This window comes from Palaemon carinicauda, chromosome 20 (genome assembly GCF_036898095.1).
Source record: "Palaemon carinicauda isolate YSFRI2023 chromosome 20, ASM3689809v2, whole genome shotgun sequence".
Classification (NCBI taxonomy): Eukaryota; Metazoa; Arthropoda; class Malacostraca; order Decapoda; family Palaemonidae; genus Palaemon; species Palaemon carinicauda.
Window position 1 is genome coordinate 71121497 of NC_090744.1, and position 13254 is coordinate 71134750.

The following is a 13254-nucleotide window of genomic DNA, read 5'->3' on the forward strand; positions in this document are numbered from 1 at the left end:
TAATAGGATAGACAAAGTGAAAAGCACTTCAACGGGGAATGTTGCCCTCCCCAGGTTGAAGCCGCTGCCTCTCCCCACGTTTGAAGGGGAAGTGCAAGAGTACGCATCGTACCGTGAGCTCTTCACAATCCACGTGGATAGAAGAGCGGATTTAGACGAAGTGTCTAAATTTACTTATTTGCTGGGGACATTGGACAAAGAGCCGCTTAGAGTCGTAAAATCTTTAAGTGTAACTGCCGCGAACTATAGATTAGCGTTAGATCTATTAGACAAACAATATGGTAACGTACATCAGACGCTCGTGATTCAGCACCGAAAGTTAGCTAACATATTTTTGCCATCACTAGACCCCATAGAGCTCAAAAGGTTCCGTTTCGAGTTAACTATTATAATTGAACAAATTAAAAGGTTGAGTAAAGACGATATAGGCCAGGGCATGGTCATGAGTCTCATAAATCAAAAGTTGTCAGAGGTAAAGCTCTATCGGAAAGTGGTCGAGCATTTGAGAAAATGTGATTATACGTTGGATGAGTTCTTTGACGCAATAGACTTCATTATAAGAATGCTCGAAGACGATGCGTTACAAAGAGGCGACAAACTCGAGCATGATAAAAGAAAAGACAACAGTGTAAGACCGAAATCCACACCTGTCCACAATAATTCTTGCCCATTTTGTAGCGAACGGCACCCACCTCACGGCTGTCGCCAAGTAACTGACGTAGCTGCCAGACGTCGCATTTTGCTTAAAAGGGGCCTTTGCTTTAATTGTACAAAGTCAGGTCATCGTAGTGATAAATGTCCCATCTAAAGTTCTTGTAAAATTTGTAATGCCAAACACCACACCGCAATTTGCGATGATCACAATGCGGGAAGACGATCGCAATCTAACCCCCATAGTAGTAATAGTCAATTAACAACGTCCCGCCCCGTAGTAAATGCGACGCCTACACAGAACGAAACTGCCCCCCATCCATCCAAAGTTAAAGTAGAATCTAAACCATGCAAAAGTGCAAAGATTGCACAGAAATCTGATGTAGACCTCCCATGTACCCTCTTGCCAACCGCGATGGCAGACATATATCGAAAACAAGGTAGCAAGCGAGTCCGCCTATTCCTTGACTCCAGGAGCCAAAGAAGCTTCATATCAGCGAAAGTCGCCAGTCAATTAGGCCTACCGGTGGTAGGGCAAGTGTCATTGAATATAGCTCCATTCGGCTCCGCGGAAATAAGTGGACAGTAAAATGTAGTGAGTTGTAGGGTTGAGATGGGAAAAAGATCAGTGAGGATGAAGTTAGTGGCACACGAACACGTAGACGTCCCGATACATAACGCTGGTTATATAAAGGTCAGACAGCATCTGTTGAGCAAGGGAGTCACGTTAGCCGATCCAGCAAACCAATCAGATACCATGAAAAACGTACACATATTAGTAGGGGCTGATTATTTTAGCTATTTTATTATAGGTGTTGAGAAAGTGGATGGGATTAATCTTTTCTTGACTCATAATGGTATGTCCCCATATGGGAAGGTGCCACAGTGGCTATTCCAAGGGGAAAAAGTTGAACAAGTAAGAACGCTCAGAGTGTGCAAAATCATGAACGAACCATATCAGTTTGATGTAGATGAATGGTGGCGTTTGGACCGTGTTGGCATCGCCCCATCTGAGCAATACACCGTGCGCGAGGCGGAAGCCGTGCGGAAGGTATCGCGAAGTGTTGTGAAAAAACCTGATGGATATCAGGTTAGCCTACCGTTCGGATCGAATGCTAGGCCCGATACGAATTATAGAAACGCTATGGCACAGTTAGAGTCGTTGCAAACTAAATTTAGGAAGGATAGGGAATATTTAGAACAATACCAGGGAGTGATAGACAAATATATTGAAGCGGGTTTTATATCTGAAGTAAAAGAACCTAAGGTTGAAGGTTATCATATGCCGCACTTTGGAATCAGGAAAGAAAGTCGCACCACCCCCCTTAGAATTGTGTTCAATGCTTCTGCGAAATCGAAAGGTGGTAAGTCCTTGAATGAGTGCCTATTGCCTGGCCCCAATCTAGTGGAACTAGCATATAACTTAATCATAAGGTTTAGGTTGAACAGATATGCCATGTTAGCTGATATCAGCAAAGCCTTCCATCGTGTCTTGTTGGATCCTCGTGATGCCAAATACACACGATTTCTGTGGCGCGAGGCAGCAGGTCGAGCTCTTACCTTCGCCTTTAGAGTCGTGGTGTTCGGCATCACGGCAAGTCCATTTTTGTTACAACAAGTGTTAGTTAAATTATCATTTTAAAGGGGAAGGTAGGCCAGATTTGGTAAAGTCTTTTTATGTTGATAATTATCTAGCCACTTTCAAGAATCTGGAGAGCATGAAGCAGGAGCATGAGTCTGTTAATAGCATCTTAACAGGGGCGGGTATGCCTTTAGAAGGATGGGCATCCAATCCCTTGGCCTTTGATAGCGAGAAAGAATAGAGAGAGCCTGTGAGTGTGAACGTGCTTGGGTTGCGATGGACCCGAGACGTGGACCGATTGTGTGTGAAAGAAAGTAAGAAGATCTGTGAGTTGGGGGCGGGATGGGTGCCTACGAAGCGTAGGGTACTTTCCCTGTTAGTCTCAATTTACGATCCGATAGGTTTGATAATCCCACTATTTGTAAGATGAAAACTTTTCTTCCAACAACTATGGGAGAATGACGTGGGTTGGGATGATGTGTTGAAAGGAGAAAAGGCTAGAGAAGCGAGTGAGTTGTTGAGTGATTTGAAAGCCGTGAGCGAAATCACTTTTCCAAGAACAATAGGTAGGAAAGGTTTAGAACTCCATATATTCACCAATGCCAGCAGTAAGGCATACGGCGCAGTAGCATATACCAGGGACGATTGCAATCACGTAACCATAGTCACAAGTAAAATGAGGATCACTCCGAAGGGAATAAACAAATTGACAATTCCAAAGCTAGAACTGCTAGCATTGTTGCTAGGCAGCAGATTAGCCAAAACCCTCAAAGAGCTGATAGAACCTCGAGAGGTAGTCCTATGGACGGACAGTAAGGTCACGTTGGCATGGGTAGCATCTCCCGAGGCCAAGGACCACAAGAATGTTTTTATATCTAACCGAGTAGCGAAGATTGTTTTTCTTCAGCAGATTTGTCATTTGAGATTGATGCATGTCCCCAGTAAACAGAACCCTGCTGATATCCTGTCCAGAGGCGCAACGACGCTACAACTGCTAGATAACTCCTGTGGAGGAGCGGTCCAGAATTCCTCCGGACCACGGGAAAGCCTGTTCCTGACAAGGAAGAAGATCCAACCCAGAAAAAAGCAACAGTCGCGGCGGTGCAGGAGTTAAGAGAGGAAATGAATCCTTCCCCTCCAGGCGAGATATGGGAAATTCTGCAAAGGGAAGTAGATTTCCAATTCTTGTTGAGAGTTGTAGAAGTAATCAAAAGGTTTACAAAGATAGAACGGCATCCGTTCAGTATTGTTGTCCAATTAGAGCAAAAACATTATTTGCCTACCATTTATGCCTACTTAGAGGGCGGAGTCAGACCCCCTCGTGAAGTTGCTAATTTTGTCAGACAATTGAATCTAGTCTTAATAGATAGTCTCATTTGCACTAGGGGACGAGTGTCCCAAGTAGAAGAAAATGATCAGTTAATTCTCTTGCCAGCCAAAGGGCATTTAGTCAGGATGTATTTAAATTATTTACATCGGTTACATTTGCATTGTGGGGTGAATACTCTAATAGGTATCTTTCGACAGAAATGTTGGGTGGCGGGTCTACATTCCATTGCGAAGCGAACCATGCGACAATGTCCCAAATGCAAGCTGGCCTTCCAACCTCTCACGAAACAGCCACCACCACCCCCCCTGCCAAAGGAAAGGATCACTCTCACAAAACCCTTCACAGCAGTCGGAGTGGACCACACAGCAGCCATACAGACCGAAACGCGGCCGGGTTACATACTCATCATAACATGCATGGCTAGCAGAGCCGTGTACCTTGACTTTTGTCCCTCCCTGGAAGCAGAAGAATTCGTGTTAGCACTAAGACGGTTTAGTGCCACCCATGGTGCCCTGCAGCTCATCATGTCCGATAACCATCAGACTTTCAAAACTGCCAGCCACCTCCTTCAGGGACTCTACGAAGATTATGAAGTCCAGCAGTTCTTGAGGAAAACTGGCATAAAGTGGCAGAAAGGTGGGTTCTTTGAGCGTTTGATAGGGGTAACGAAACGGACCCTCCAGATAGCCCTCGGAAAGAAGTACCTGCCGGACGCCCACGTACTAACCCTCGTGAAAGAAGCAGAAGCAGTGGTGAACAATCGGCCGCTTATGTACAGCGGCGACGAGCGCGAGGATGAAGTCCTCACCCCCTCCCATTTACTAAGAGGACACCAAGTCCACCTCATGGCACTGATCTTGCCGGACGACCATCTCAACGCGACCTTCACTTCTTGGAGGCTACGTGATCGTTACCTAAGACTGACAGATTCCTTGAAAGCTTTCCGAGAACGGTGGAGAAGGGAATACTTGAGTGCCTTGAGAGCCCGGCACGACTGTCGGTTCGGGGAACCCTCCAAGCTGCACCCCGGAGACATCGTGCTAGTTAAACAAGAGAATAAGAAAAGAGCTACAAGGCCTCTTGGACGTGTCGTGGAGACGTATCCTGACGACGACGGAGTCGTGCGTTCGGCAAAAGTGTTGTTCGAGGGTGTCGAGTCACTGCGAGCTGTCAGCCACCTGGTTCCCCTAGAAATAGCCCCCTCTGAGGATGATGATGGAGGAGAAGACGACGACGACGGTGGCGATGACGGAGAAGAGGGCGCGTACAGTTCGACAGCAGGAATGCCAGGGATCGTGGAGACGTATGGGGATAACCAGGATGTGGCACCAGCAACGACAACTCAACAACCAGCCACAGGAACGGTCGACAACGACGATGAAGGCGAGAACTATGCAGTTAGTGAGAGAAGTGAAAATGAAACTGAATCAGAGCAGACGAACGCACAAGGACGTTCCGCACGCCCATTGAGAAGGGCTGCCACGAAGCGGCGAGAACTGATGGACTGTCTGCTGAAAGGTGACGATATATAAAACGTAGCTGCAAACAGTGAGTGAAAAAGGGGAGTGTCCTATCTGGAAGGTAGGGAGGGTGGAGAAACCGTTGTAAGGTGTGCATGAATCTGCAGAAGTTGGAAGTGAGTAGGGCGTGGAGAACGGGGACGGGATGGTCTCTCGTGCTTACAGACCGAGCGTTGCACAGAACCAGCCCCCTTCCTCTTGTACTCCATCAAGTAATAGCCTGTATGTAACAGCGCTATAAAAGTATCGATTAATGTGAGTAAAGGCAGATTGACTTTGTTATTGTGTGAATACATTCCAATTGCTATTTTCTGATTGTCTTAGGCCCATTGCCTAATTGCCTTTACATTTGAACTGTTATGTATGCATTTCCATTGCTATTTTTTGCCATTTTCTGATTGTCTTAGGCCCATTGCCTAATTGCCTTTAAATCGAATCGTTATGTATGCATTTCCATTGCTATTTTTTGCTATTTTCTGATTGTCTTAGGCCCATTGCCTAATTGCCTTTAAATTCGAATCGTTATGTAGGCACTTCCATTGCTATTTCTTGATTTGTCTTAGGCCCATTGCCTACTTGCTTTGCCATTTGAATTGTCTGTAACATGTATGTGTACATTACTGCTATTTTCTGCAGTTTTTTTGACAAGCTGATTTGTCTTAGGCCCATTGCCTAATTGCCATTCCATTTGACTCCTTATATGTATTATTCACGATTACATTCCAATTGCTAGGCCCATTGCCTGATTTGAGCTGTTGTACAGGTACATTTGGATTATTATTTTGTGTACACCTGTAAGAGTTTATTGCCCCGGGGTAACATTGCTGTATGTTATACATTGTGTGTACTCTGTTCGAGTCGTTGCGGAGCGCTACGCAGCGAGCCTAACAGAGTCTTGGAGTAAGTCACTCCCCCCACCCCGAGTCCAGCCTTGTCCAATTGACCGACGTTTCATCGCTCCTTTATTTTAGGGTGTGGAGGATGTCGGGAATTTCGAACTGATCACTCGAAATTCCCGCCATTTAACTCCACCTACGTTACGTCAAATTGGAGGGAGGGTTGAGAGAACTCGCGGGCGAATGAATGTGGTTTAAGACGAGACTGTTTTAGAACCTAGAGAGCAACCGCCTGGTAGGGAAGGTGCTGAAGTTAAAGAAATCGAGCATTTGTAATTTATGATTCAGAAATTTAATGTCATTTTATTGTAACATGACGAAAATATCCTATGTAGAAATTTAGGTTCAGAAAAACCGCGGGAGCAAGGTGTCGTCCGGGGTGCAGAGCTCAGCTCTGCCTCTTTGATCCGACGTCCTCAGCCGAAGTAAGTCCTTAATTGTACTCTCCCCCCCCCCCTATTGTACCCAGGTCGGTTTCCATATAGGTTTTACAAGTGTTCTGTAAAATTTGTATCTATGAATATTTAGTCGACCCTTGTGATTGGGGATCAGTGCTGTCTTGTAAATTACGTGAAAAGGCCTCGGTATGCCGTTTATCGAGGTAACTTGTTAAAAGATTAATTAATTTTGCTTAATTTTGAGTCCGGTGCGGACTTAGTTTTTTTCAGTAACGCATGAGGTCATTTAGTCAAGTGTCTCTTTTGTATGTCGTGTAAATGTTTAATTATGTATTTCCCTCGTATTAAATAATTATTTTTGTAATAAACTTGTTAAAATATAGCTGTATTTTAGTAAACTCCTGAAGGGTTTTGGGAAGCTTGCCTCTTCAAGGCAAGTACATCGGGCAGATTTAATAAACTGGTGAAATTCACAACAGTAAGTTATGTGGGGTGTTACGGAAACGTACTTTACAACAGTATCTTATGGAATGTAATAAATTATCAGTTTCGTAACCTCTCAATACATGAAGTAACATATCCAGGGTGATAGGAAAATTTGGTCATGGAAAATTTGGTCCCAGAAAATTAGGTTCCCAAAATTCGGTCCCAGAAAATTCTGTCCTTGACAATTGTAGTACTTTCGCTCAAAACTATGGAGTTTTTGCGAATCTACTATCTATTCCAAGGCCCATAGTACCCTCTTTTTTTAATATAACTAATGAACTGGGCTTCTGATTATTGTTATACTGAAACCAGCTGAGTTTGAGACACCGACCTAATTAGGAAAAATAGATTCAAGTATCTACTCCTAATTATTGTCTTACTTTACATCGATAAATATCATCTCCATTTTGTGGGCATGGTGAGAACGGAAATTAAGACCTGGTAACTAAGCTCAGTATGACATGTGTCGACCATAACGTAGAGCCCCATTTCTGTATGGTTATCAAATAATATATAAGTTGTAGTGAATTGTACTGCTCTTTGATGGAGTGATAGAAATTGCAAAGGATTTCTACATAATGTTATACAATAGAGATATAAGAAATATCTTCACCAATAGAAAAAAGGAAACATCTGAGCCGGTACTGAAAGTAACAGTAGAAGGAAAGAAAGCATTAAATAGCGGGAAAAGAGGCAAAGCAGAAGATGGCCTAACAAATAGGGGAGATTTAATGGTCGCAAATCTCGCTGAACTTTGCACATATTGTTCCCAAGACTGCTCTTAGAGAAAAATATCATTATATTATTTGACAAAACTATTATTCAAATCATAGATTTAATTTCCTTTTGATTCATGATGCCCTTCAATTAAAGTATTGTAAAAAGACCTAAATTATATCCCAAAAAGTTTACTATCATTAATGTATGATATATTTACAATGATAATATTAGGTAAAATGGAAAGGAAGATGGACTCTAATCAGCTAAGAGAGCAGGCAGGTTTTAGAAGGGGATATCAAACAACTGACCAGATCCATGTACTTAACCAGCTAATGGAAATACCAAGTATGACAAACCATTCTGTATGGCATTTAAAAGATATGAGAAAGCTTTTGGCATCTGAAAACTATGAGAAAGCCTTTGATTCTGTCAAAACTTTAGCAGTTATGAAATGCCTTTAAAGAAGAGGTATAGATGATACATATGTTACAACACTTGAAAATATCTATACGGGTAGTACAGCTATCCTAAAACTATATAAATTTACTAAGTCAACTCCAGTTGACAAAAGGAATTACACAAAGAGACCCTAGATCTTCTAAATTATGCACAACGTTCCTAGAACAACTGTTTAAGAATCTAGATTGGGAAAATGTAAGAATTAACATAAATGGGAAATACCTTAACATCTTAAGATTTGCAGATAACTTAATTATATTTAGTGAATCATGGAAGGAATATCAAAATATGATAGAACATTTGAATAGAGAAAGCAGTAATGTAGGATTGAAAATAAATATGAGCAAAACTAAGATAATATTCAATGAAAATACAAAGAGAAAACAAATAAGGGCTAAGGACGAACCTCTAGAGATTGTTCATGAATATACGTACTTAGGGCAGACAGTGTTTCCGCTGGACATGACACCGAAATTAAAAGAATAATTAACATAGGATGGAGAGCTTTTAGTAAACAAAAGAGGTAATGAAAATTAAAACGCCTCTTTCTCTAAAATGAAAACTATCTAATCAGATGGTTCTATCAGTATTAGCTTATGCATCAGAAACTTAAAGCCTTACTAAAACCATAGAACATAAGCTAGTTACCACTCAAATAATGATGGGAATAACACTAAGGGGCCGAAAAAAGAGCAACATGGATAATAGAGCAACTAAAGTAGAGGATACTATAAAGTAGAACAATCTAATGGACATGGGCAGGACATATAATGAGAAAGACAGATGATATACGGGCTGGAATAATTACATAATGGGTTCCTAGAGATTACAAACGAACCAGGGGAAAGATATATATATATATATATATATATATATATATATATATATATATATATATATATATATGTATACATATACATATATATATATATATATATATATATATATATATATATATATATATATATATAATGATCTTCCTTCGTGGCCGAATGGGTTAGTCACTGTCTATATAAGCTTGCCGACCAGGGTTCGATTCCCGGCCGGAGCCAAGCTCTTGTCTTTGTGAGATTTCGCCTGGGGCTCTGATCCCGAGGTCGTTAAGAGAATCCAGACATTAATATATCAAAATATATATGGCTTATTTGGATATATATATATATATATATATATATATATATATATATATATATATATATATATATATATATATATATATATATATACATATATATGCATTTATATAATCTTATTGATATATGAATATATGTGAAATTATATATATATGTATATATATATATATATATATATATATATATATATGTATATATATATATATATATATATATATATATATATATATATATATATATATATATATATATATGCATATATTAGGAATAATTTATTACTCTAACATGAAAATTGCTATTGAATGATAATTCTTATAAATAATGAGTTGTTATACGTTATATATATATATATATATATATATATATATATATATATATATATATATATATATATATACATATATATGTATATATATATATATATATATATATATATATATATATATGTACATATATATATATATATATATATATATATATATATATATATATATATATAATTTCTTGCACTGATATAACGATAACCATACAGAAAGGGGGCGTGGCAAGTGTACATGTCACGGGAACACCATAGTCGACACGTCATTATGCGCCTATTCGTGCCAAATTGGCGCAGAATGACATGTGTCGACTATGGTGTTCCCGTGACTTGTACACTTGCCACGCCCCCTTTCCGTATGGTTATCGTTATATCAGTGCAAAAAATTATATATATATATATATATATATATATATATATATATATATATATATAACAACTCATTCTTTATAAGAATTATCATTCAAAAGCAATTTTCATGTTAGAGTAATAAATTATTCCTAATATATGCATATATATATATATATATATATATATATATATATATATATATATATATATATATATATATATACATATATATATATATATATATATATATATATATATATATATATATATATATATATATATATATATAATATATATATATATATATATATATATATATATATATATTGACATGACATTTCTCGTTATAAAGTAAGAAAATAATGCGGATTAAATGCTTGAATCAATTTTTCTTAATTAGGTCGGTGTCTCAAACCCTGCTGGTCTCGGTATCACACCAATCAGAAGGGTGTTATGGGCCTTGAAATAGATAGAAGTTAATAATTCATTTATCATTGCAACTTTACTTACTCCTTGTGAAAATTATTGTGTATCTAGGAATAATTTAACAAGAACGAACTAATGCTCCAGTGCTTATCCTTACCCTACCCCCAGGTTTCCCAACCCTGGGGTCGCGACCCCACTTTTCCCGGGATCGCCAAAATCTCAAATATCAAAATAAAAATGAAAAATTCAAAATATGGCAGAACTCGCAGTAAAGAAAAATATTTAAACGTATTTGTGGATTTTTATTTATCGACTTATATAAATCTACTCACATATAAATATAAAAAAAAACTCCTTTTTAATGGTGATATCCCTAAGTGCCGTATGCGTTTGATACGTGAACAGCATAACTGTCCACGTCCAACCAAGCAGCCACTCAAGCTGTACTGCAGCAGCGGGAAACACTGTATGCAATTTATTCGTAGTATACTGTTAAGTTGATGCATTTATACCTGTATAGTGATTTCGAATGTGCTGCATAGGCTGCACTCAGTCTTTGTTTCTTTAAAATTCTTAATTACTCACGAAAAAGTGGTATGCCGACAATAGAAACTGAGTACTTCCCTTGCTGACGAAGTATTGCACCACAGTATGTCAGTGGATAATAGCCTATCACAATGTTCATAATTGAGGATTCTAAAACCACATGGTACCTGCTACCATGTTTAAAGAGTGTGACGTGCCGAGAGAAAGTTGTGACTCAAAGACAGGATGAAAGCAACTGAGTTAGTTTTTTATAGAACACTCTCCTTTATATACAAAAGCTCAATGCAACAGGAAATTTGATGTTCAAAAACGACTCCGTTAACAGTGAGAAAAACAGACATGTTTATTCAGGTTCTTTTTAGTGCGAGGGAAGAGCAAAGATACAAGCATAATTTATACACAAAATGAACTATGTACGATTGTGTGACACACGGTTGGTACATGACTCCCCCCCTAAAAATTACATACTGTACATGTTAAATAGGGCGCCCTGATCTAGAGAGGCGAACTGTAGGCGGGTCATCTGGCTGGAGATAAGCAGGTTTTAGACGATCAATGGAGACCTAGTCTTCTTTGCCACGAATGTTTAGTAGGAATGCTTTCGGACTGCATCGGAACACAAGGAGAGAGCCCGTGTAAGGGGGCGTTAGTGGTGGCTTGCTAGTGTCGTTGCGCAGGAAGATGTGCGTTGCAGAGTGCAAGTCTGTCGGTATGTGATGCTTTGCTGGGGGCTTGTAAGTCTGGCGGCATGGAGTAAAGTTTCCCACGACGTGACGTACGCGCTGAAGATCGTTGGAGGAGGTTGTAGAAGGAAAAAATTCGGCAGGGACGATCAACGGGTCGCCATACACCATTTCGGCTGCTGAGACGTCGAGGGCGTCTTTAGGAGTGGTCCTTAGTCCCAGGAGGACCCAGGGAAGCTGAGTCCTTGCAGCGGGACATCAAAGCTGCTTTGAGGGTGCGATGAAAACGTTCAACTATTCCATTGGCAGCAGGGCTGTAGGCAGTTGTCTGATGTAGGGTGATGCCCTGGAGACTCGCTAATGATGTCCACAATTGAGAGGTGAAAGTGGTACCCCTGTCAGAAGTCATATGCTCAGGGATACCAAATCTAGCAATCCATCCTGAGAGTAATGCAGATGTACATGAGGCGGACGTTGTAGTTTCCATGGGAATGGCTTCAGGCCAACGAGTGGAGCAGTTAACAGGTAACGATTTGCTTGTGATGTGGGTAGGGGGCCTACAACGTTGACGTGAATGTGTGCGGAATGACGCTGAGGTTGAGGAAATGTGCCCACTCCTGAATCCGTGTGTCGATGTACTTTGGAAGTTTGGTAAGAAGTACAGGCGCGGACGCAATCCTTAGCATCCTTAGAAATGCCGTGCCAAATGAACTTCGTCTTCAGCAGCTGTGCAGTAGAACGGCACGAGGGATGTGAAAGGCCGTGAATGAAATCAAACACCTGCCAGCGCATGGGAGCAGGAATCCAAGGTTGTGGTCTACCAGTACTGACGTCACAGAGGAGGGTGGTGTTGGAGTCTTTGAGGGGGAAGTCTTCCCAACGGAGGGACGTGCAAGATGTCCTACATGCTTAATACTCTGGATCCTGTCGTTGGGCTTCAGCCAGGGCGTTGTAATCCAATCCCAGTTGAACGGCAGCCAACGTGTTTCTTGACAGGGCATCGGCAACGGGATTCATTTTCCCAGGGACGTATTGAAGGGTGCAACTGTATTCAGCCACAGCGGAGAGGTGTCGGCATTGACGGGCGGACCAGGTGTGAGACTGTCGAGTGAAGGCGTGCACCAGAGGCATGTGGTCTGTGCGAATGACAAAGGGCGTACCTTCTAAGATATGGCGACAGTGGCGGACAGCCAAATGTACTGCCATCAATTCGTGAACGAAGGTAGAATAACCCGATTCTACCATGGACAGTTTTCTGCTGAAGAAGGCCAATGGGCATGGCGAGCCGTTGACCACATGATCGAGTACTGCACCAATAGCGACGTCGCTGGCATTGGTGGTGAGAAGGAGAGGGGCATGTGGGATAGGAAAAGTGAGAGCCGCAGCAGTTGATAGGGCCTTCTTTGCATTGCAGAAGGCCGCTTATTGAAAGTGACCCCACTTCAGGGCCTTTGGCTTGCCCTTGAGGGAGGCATAGAGGGGAGCAAGAGTGGCGGCAATGGCTGGCAGAAAACGGTGACATTAGTTGATCATGCCCAAGAATTCCTGCAGAGCTTTGACGGTCAAGGGCGCGGAGAAGTCCTGAACGGATACTACCTTCTCAGGGAGGGGATGGACTCCTTCATGAGTGATGCGGTGCCCTGAAAACGACACTTCGTTGGTGCCAAAGGTACACTTGTCGTACCGAACTACAAGGCCGGTTTGTTGCAGGTGGTCGAGCACGATGCGCAGGTGACGGAGGTGTTCCTCTTTTG